Consider the following 6,588-nt stretch of genomic DNA (forward strand, 5'->3'; position numbering starts at 1 on the left):
GTAATACGAGTAAATCGCAATACGAGCTCGGTCTGGGAACGATTTAAACTCTCTTGAATGTTACAAGAAAATTATATTCTTTCTGCTAGTTAATTTTCCCTTGTAACTTGAATTCTGTGGTTAATTTAGCACATGGATGCCACACAAATGTCATATTTTGCATAATTTCAGTAAGAAAATATTTGATACTAACTAAGTATATTGGTTAGTGGCCTAGTGTGATAGAACTATCACTGTAAGCTCTGGTAAAGAACACGTTAAAAGTAGTACAGTTTTTATTTTTAATGCAAGTGAATTCAGTATATGATTGTATTTACTGTGAACGATACTCTGGAATTTCCAAAGACATCAAACCTTTGATAATATAAGTGATATATTGTAAAATCATTACATTAGGAAATTTCTGGATCATTCTCGATGAAATACGTACACATGTATCAATGTACAGATAATAATTTTTTATGGTACCTTTTTCTTTAATTGTTTTTTTTTATGGAGTGTAACATTTGCAGAAAATAAAAATAACTTTTCTACTAAAAGTTATATCAAAAGTAATTTATTTTTTAACACTGTTAAATTCTTAATTACAATGCTAGGTTACTCTTGTTTGGAAGTTATAACCTGGTATAATCTAGTTTTAAAAGTGTGAAGACTGTATGAAAATACTGTTCTCAAGTTGGTGGCTGAATGCAGTATGTTAAATTTGTTCACACAGTTTCAAACACTGATAAACTTTTTTTTATTAAAACTTTATAGAAATTGTTTTTCAAAAGTTAACTGTTTCACATGGGAGATAGTCTTATTCATTATAATTTTATCTTTTTGTGAAGTTTATTCACTTACAGTGTCAAAACTAGAAATGTATTGAAAAAAAGGTGGTAATGCTAACCAGAAAAAAAAAAAGCATTTCTGAATTTATATACATGTTCTCAAATAATCAGTGACTTTCTTTGAGAAAAGTTTGTATCAACAATTTTCTATTTCATGTCATACAATAACATTATTTTTCGTTTGAAATGGGGACTGTACTCATATTTTTTTTATCCATTTTACTTTTTGAAAAGCTGATACAATAGTTAAAGAAAAATAAGCTTGACTGAGTATATTTTTGTTGCAAATGTCTTTAGTATTGGCCATGCAAGTAACATACATAGTCAGTGTGTCCATTTGATCACTTTAGTTAAATTCATGTATGCATGCTCAAGATATCCATGTTACTTGCATTGAACGTAATTTATTACGATGTCAGTTATCTGGATATAATGGTACATGTTCTATTAACAAAATATAATTTATATGCAGGTCAGAGTATTTGTTAGTTGTAACCACCAAAAACAATACACAAAATGAGGGAAAAAGTGTTATCTATTTGTTATTCTGAAAAGTGTTAATATTGTGATGATGTTTTGTATATTTCATCAGAGAAAATCTGCAACTGATAGAAAAATGTTTGCCTGTATTAGTTGTTAATGTAAATCTCATTACGTCAAGAGTACGTTGACAATCACCATTTGTTATCCAATTCATTGAAATATGAAGACCTTTGTAAAGTGCACAACTACTATATGTTGACTATGCAATGGAATGAAAGAAGGTCCTGCTAGCTAGTAAGGTTGTTTGTTGGCATACTGTTTTACTGCATTCCTTTTTTTTTTTTTACATGCTTGATAGTTATGTCATGTTAATTTTTGTTTAGGTAGTAACTTTTGGTGATATTTTGAAATAATTTTAAAGTTGAATATAAGTTTGCACATTTCTATCAGATTTTTTATGTTTGATGTGAACATGTTGAATCATATTACAGATATAAGTCTATTTTAATTTTTTTCTTCAGAGAAAAAACTATATATATGCATACTCATGTGTGTGTTTTCGGGTAATTTCTTGTTCTAGTTGATGTCATGCTTGATATTTTTTCTAGAAGCCAAGAAATTTTATCTCAAAAACAGCCTTTGGCTGCCAACATATTCTAAACAGTCAAAACTGATTGGAACAGGATGTTACGAATGTGAAATCTGCCAGAGACGGTTCACAGCCAAACCCAGTCTGAAGAGGCACAAGATTGTGATGCATTCAGACATTCGCCCATTATTCCAGTGTAACTTGTGCCCAAGGTTTTTCTCATGGAAAGACAATTTAGAGCGACACAAGCGTATTTCACACAATGACGTGTCTGTGGGCTTTGATTGATAGAATAATCCTTGTATAGTGTGGAAAATTGAGTGATGGCTCAGGGCTTTCTGCAGGTAAGTTGAAGGTTTTAGTGACTAGTTGTGTTTGTAAATACATGTTTTCGAAAACAGTTTGATCAAATGACATTTCATCAGCAGCTCACTAGGCAAGTTGTCCAGTTCAGCCTAATACTGCCTGCTAATTCCAGGGATGCCAATCTGTTCTGTTTGGAGGACAATTTTATTTTTTGTTTACATCTGGAAGAGGTTAAACTGCTTATAAAGATCATAAAAAAACTATATGATTATTGTAATTAAGCTTAATGATAATATATGTAAAGTGCTAAAACTAAATCAAGCTATTTATATTTTGAAATTTGGTACACCTAGGACTAAAATGCTATAATTTAAATACATTATATTTTTGTTTTTTAATAAAACACTATTTGCATGATGTCCTATATAGTGTACATATAAATATATATATTTCTTGTCTCGAAACTTGTATAAGAATTAGTTGGGTTCATATTTCATTTCCAACAGATAACAAGGAGTCATCTACACTATTCTATTTGCTATCTTTATCCAGCTTTTGTGATAAATCAAAATGCTTACTGTTTTCTGTGTATGTGTCTAAAATATGTAGTGGCTGTCCTTTCTTAAAACAGATCCCTTAGGATCTAACCTTTCCTTACTTTGAGAATTTCTGATGTTCGGAAATTCATTTGTATCTAAATTATTTTGTTTATGCTTTTTTTTACCTCAGACTGAAAAAAATAAGCTTTTATTGTGGCTGGCTGATGTTGTTCTGCTGGAAAATGTATCTTATTAATCTAATTGTCACAGAGATAAAACTAAACTTGTATTTGTTAGTGAACTTCTCATGCTACATTAACTTAGAGGGAAGCTTTACCCCACCTCTTTTTGTAGATCCCCCTTTCCTTTTTGTCAGTTTTTTTCTTGTCTACCATGTTGTGTTGTGTATAACGTGGTATTCAGTTAAACTGAAGTACAATAATCTTCATGGACAGCAAAGCCTGAAAGTTGATTATACAGTTATAACAATCGTTAAAGGTTAAAAATACTGACCTTTAGCAAGACTTCTAAACTGAAAACACTGTGACTGTTTTTATTTTTTGGTACAAAACTATTCTGAAATTCCAGAAAATTAAATGAACATACACAAATATTACAATCAAATCCTAGTTACACAAGTGAATTCTGATTTAATATTGTATAAACCTAATTTTAGTATAATAGGTCCCAGAACCTCCCCTGAAGAAGGCCTTGGTATAGGAGCTAAAATGTTGTCCCACTCTAGAAAGTGGCAGGAGCAGTCTGCTATTGCTAAAACTTTACAAAGTTCAGTCTAGCTGGAGTGGTCTGTCACAGCTAAAACTTTACAAAGTTAGGTATAGCTGGAGTGGCCCATTACAGCTGAAACTTTACAAAGTTCGGTCTAGCTGGAGTGGTCTGTCACAGCTAAAACTTTACAAAGTTGGGTCTAGCTGGAAAGACTTGAAAAACTACGTCATTGAAAAAATATTAAAATGTATAGGTAAACAAAACCTCTACTACTACTAAATCAAATACTTCAAGTCTCTCTAGTAAAATATACTACAAGTCTCCCAGTGGAGGTAGTAAAGAATTTCTAAAAAAACAAGAAACATTGCATAGGAATTAGCTTGTATAAGGATTTGTCTAGCTAAATTTTCATTGTTAACTTTACTGAATAGATTTTGTTGTTTGATCTAAAACCAAGGAGAATCCCACATGTACTTGCTCGTATGAGGGTTGGTGTGAACATGCCCGAACCTTGCGTGTATGTGTACTACGGTAACTGGTAAGTTGTTTCCTGGTATTATTAATTTTTAGAGAAAATTATATCACATGTTTAGATTAAGTGGTGAATTTCAACAAATGACAATAAATATTCCAATTCTAACACTAGAACAGTTTACATTGTGCTTTGGGTTCATAATTAGAAAAGAGGTTAGGAGTTTGTGTAATCTCTAATAATGTGAAATCAAGGTTTTTATCACTTGAACATATATACATGTACGTGTTAAAAATAATCTCTAGCATGTTTCTTAACAAGTGTAACATTTTTGTATGTTTAGTGTTCTCTTAAAATTTCATTTGTTGTAATTTGGATTCTCAGTTGTTTGGAAACTGGTGGTAGGTTTAGAACATCAGTTTATTTTTAATCTACAGCAAAGCAAGAAAGAGAGTTTTGTTGTTCTTACTTGTTGTAATTGTGAAATGCAAAAAAAGCCTCAAATCTATCATCAGTATTTTTGTAAGCCGTGGGATACAATAAGTTTAAATTCAAAGCCAAATGCATTATCAAGAGGTCATGGGATTTCCTAAGTGAAGCAGTTTACGTAGACAAAGTCCAAGATTGTTTCTCTGCTTTTGGTTCGTAAAAGTGAGATTACAGACTGCATGTGAGAGAAGAGAAATTGGAAGAAGTAAAAGCAAGTCATAGGTAGTTTGTTTATTGTTCTTGTTAAATATTGTTTTACAACAATAAAGAAGACTAGCTTACTAGTTTGCCAGATATTCTGAATAATGAGTAGATTAATTCAAGAAAGTAATATTAACAGTATATGGTGTTAAGATAAATAAACAATAGTGTTAAGAAATCCTTACCCAAAATCTGTTGTAAAATAGATAGAATTAATTACAATTTACATTTTATCAACACCATAATAGTAATATAAACAGCTTCTCAACCATAACAATTTTTATCTCCATCGCAGTTGGTCTGAGAAGCCCTGCTCTGTTGGGTGTAAGGCCTCATTAATACACTATAGCAGATATTATGTGGTTGGTTTATTGTTGTTGACTACTCTGTTTTCACTCTGAAGTTCTTGTAATAATTATAGTGATCATAGTGAAGTAATATTCAGTATTAAAATAAGTAATAAAGAATTAAGTTTAAATCTCATAGAAAAAAAGGATGATTTACCAATAAGTGGTTAACAATGTGAACATCTATCAAACAGACAAAGTATTGAGTACTTGTCTAATCTTTGTTTCCTTAACTTGAAACATTTTTGAGTTCAAGTTGAAGCAGTAGCCACTGTTTAATTACAGGGTTTTGTTGATTAATAAACTCAGTTTATATAATAAGAATGTTGTTTTGTACATTGAAATCTAATTCTACTTACTTCTAGGATTTTACTGTTTTATTAAAAAAAAATCTACATATTAATGCCCTTCCAGACTTGTTGTTTTGTATTTTATTATAGTACTTTGCATTATTCATATGTACTTCTAGTAATCTAACAATACAAAATAATCCATGATAAAATATAATAAATAGATGAATTAAACATTCAATATTACTTTTAATTGAAATAACAATAAAGAAATAATAGACTATACCTTACTTATGGAATAATTAACCACTAGTTGGTTTCATCATGTACTGTTGTAGATTCACAATGTTAGAAGAACTTCATAGAAGAAGAAGTCTATATAAATAATGGTTACCAACTTCATCTCAGCTTTCAATAAAAACAAGAGTTCCCAGCCCCAAACAGCAAAACCAATAAAACAAAATTACTTTTCCATATAACTCTAAATAAGGTGAGAAACTCGTAAGGTTATACCAAAAGTTTGACATTAAATTTTGTTTCAGATCTGGAAGATTTTCCAAAACACCCTAAAGAAAGTGAAATAACCCATCAACAAGTTAAAAAGAATTTATTTACAAAATATTTGGTTCATGTGGAAATGCATACATTGTATAAACATCTTGACCCACGGAACAAAGTCTTAAGGAATATAGGGATGCAACTAGACTGTGGAAAAATCAGCATGACAGAACATAATTACAAAACAGGCCATGTCATAAATAGGGGCTATCATAATAAATCTCTGGACATGGCTTACCATTGAGAAAATTAAAGAATCCCTTTGTATCCAGTTACATCAACCTGCACTGAACCGAGACCCTGGCTTTAACATAGCAATCTCTGGACAACCTCTAACCAAAGTACCCAGTATGAGTGAGTATGTCGTAGCACATTTAAGAAACAGATATACAGGAAGGGGCTCTATCATAGAACCAGGCTAACAACAAATGACACAATACAGTTAACAACTTTGAATTTGACCTGAAGAAGGCCTCAGTATAGAAGACATTACACAGTTAAAAACTTTGATTACAACCTGAAGAAGGCCTAAGTATAGAAGACACTACAAAGTTAACAACTTTGATCTTGACATGAAGAAGGGCTTGGTATGGAAGACACTACACAGTTAACAACTTTGATTTTGACCTGAAGAAGGTCTTGGTATGGAAGACACTACAGTTAACAACTTTGATTTTAACTTGAAGAAGGCCTTGGTATGGAAGACACTGCACAGTTAACAACTTTGACCTTGACTAACACAGATCTTCTAAGCT

The 6,588-nt window shown here is 31.2% G+C and overlaps 1 long non-coding RNA gene across 4 annotated transcripts in view; it reads left to right on the forward strand.

Moving 5' to 3' along the window:
• The window catches only part of LOC111089409, a 34,182-nt gene that overhangs the window by 5,321 nt on the left and 22,273 nt on the right, over positions 1-6,588 (forward strand). For 3 of the 4 annotated variants that reach the window (XR_002613705.1, XR_002613704.1, XR_002613703.1), the window contains exon 1: positions 48-2,246. This is a non-coding gene — a long non-coding RNA (uncharacterized LOC111089409). Of the gene's footprint in view, positions 1-47; positions 2,247-6,588 lie in introns of those variants that run through there. The other variant, XR_002613706.1, reaches the window with a different exon arrangement.

The sequence above is a fragment of the Limulus polyphemus genome, unplaced genomic scaffold (assembly GCF_000517525.1).
Source record: "Limulus polyphemus unplaced genomic scaffold, Limulus_polyphemus-2.1.2 Scaffold6142, whole genome shotgun sequence".
Classification (NCBI taxonomy): domain Eukaryota; kingdom Metazoa; phylum Arthropoda; class Merostomata; order Xiphosura; family Limulidae; genus Limulus; species Limulus polyphemus.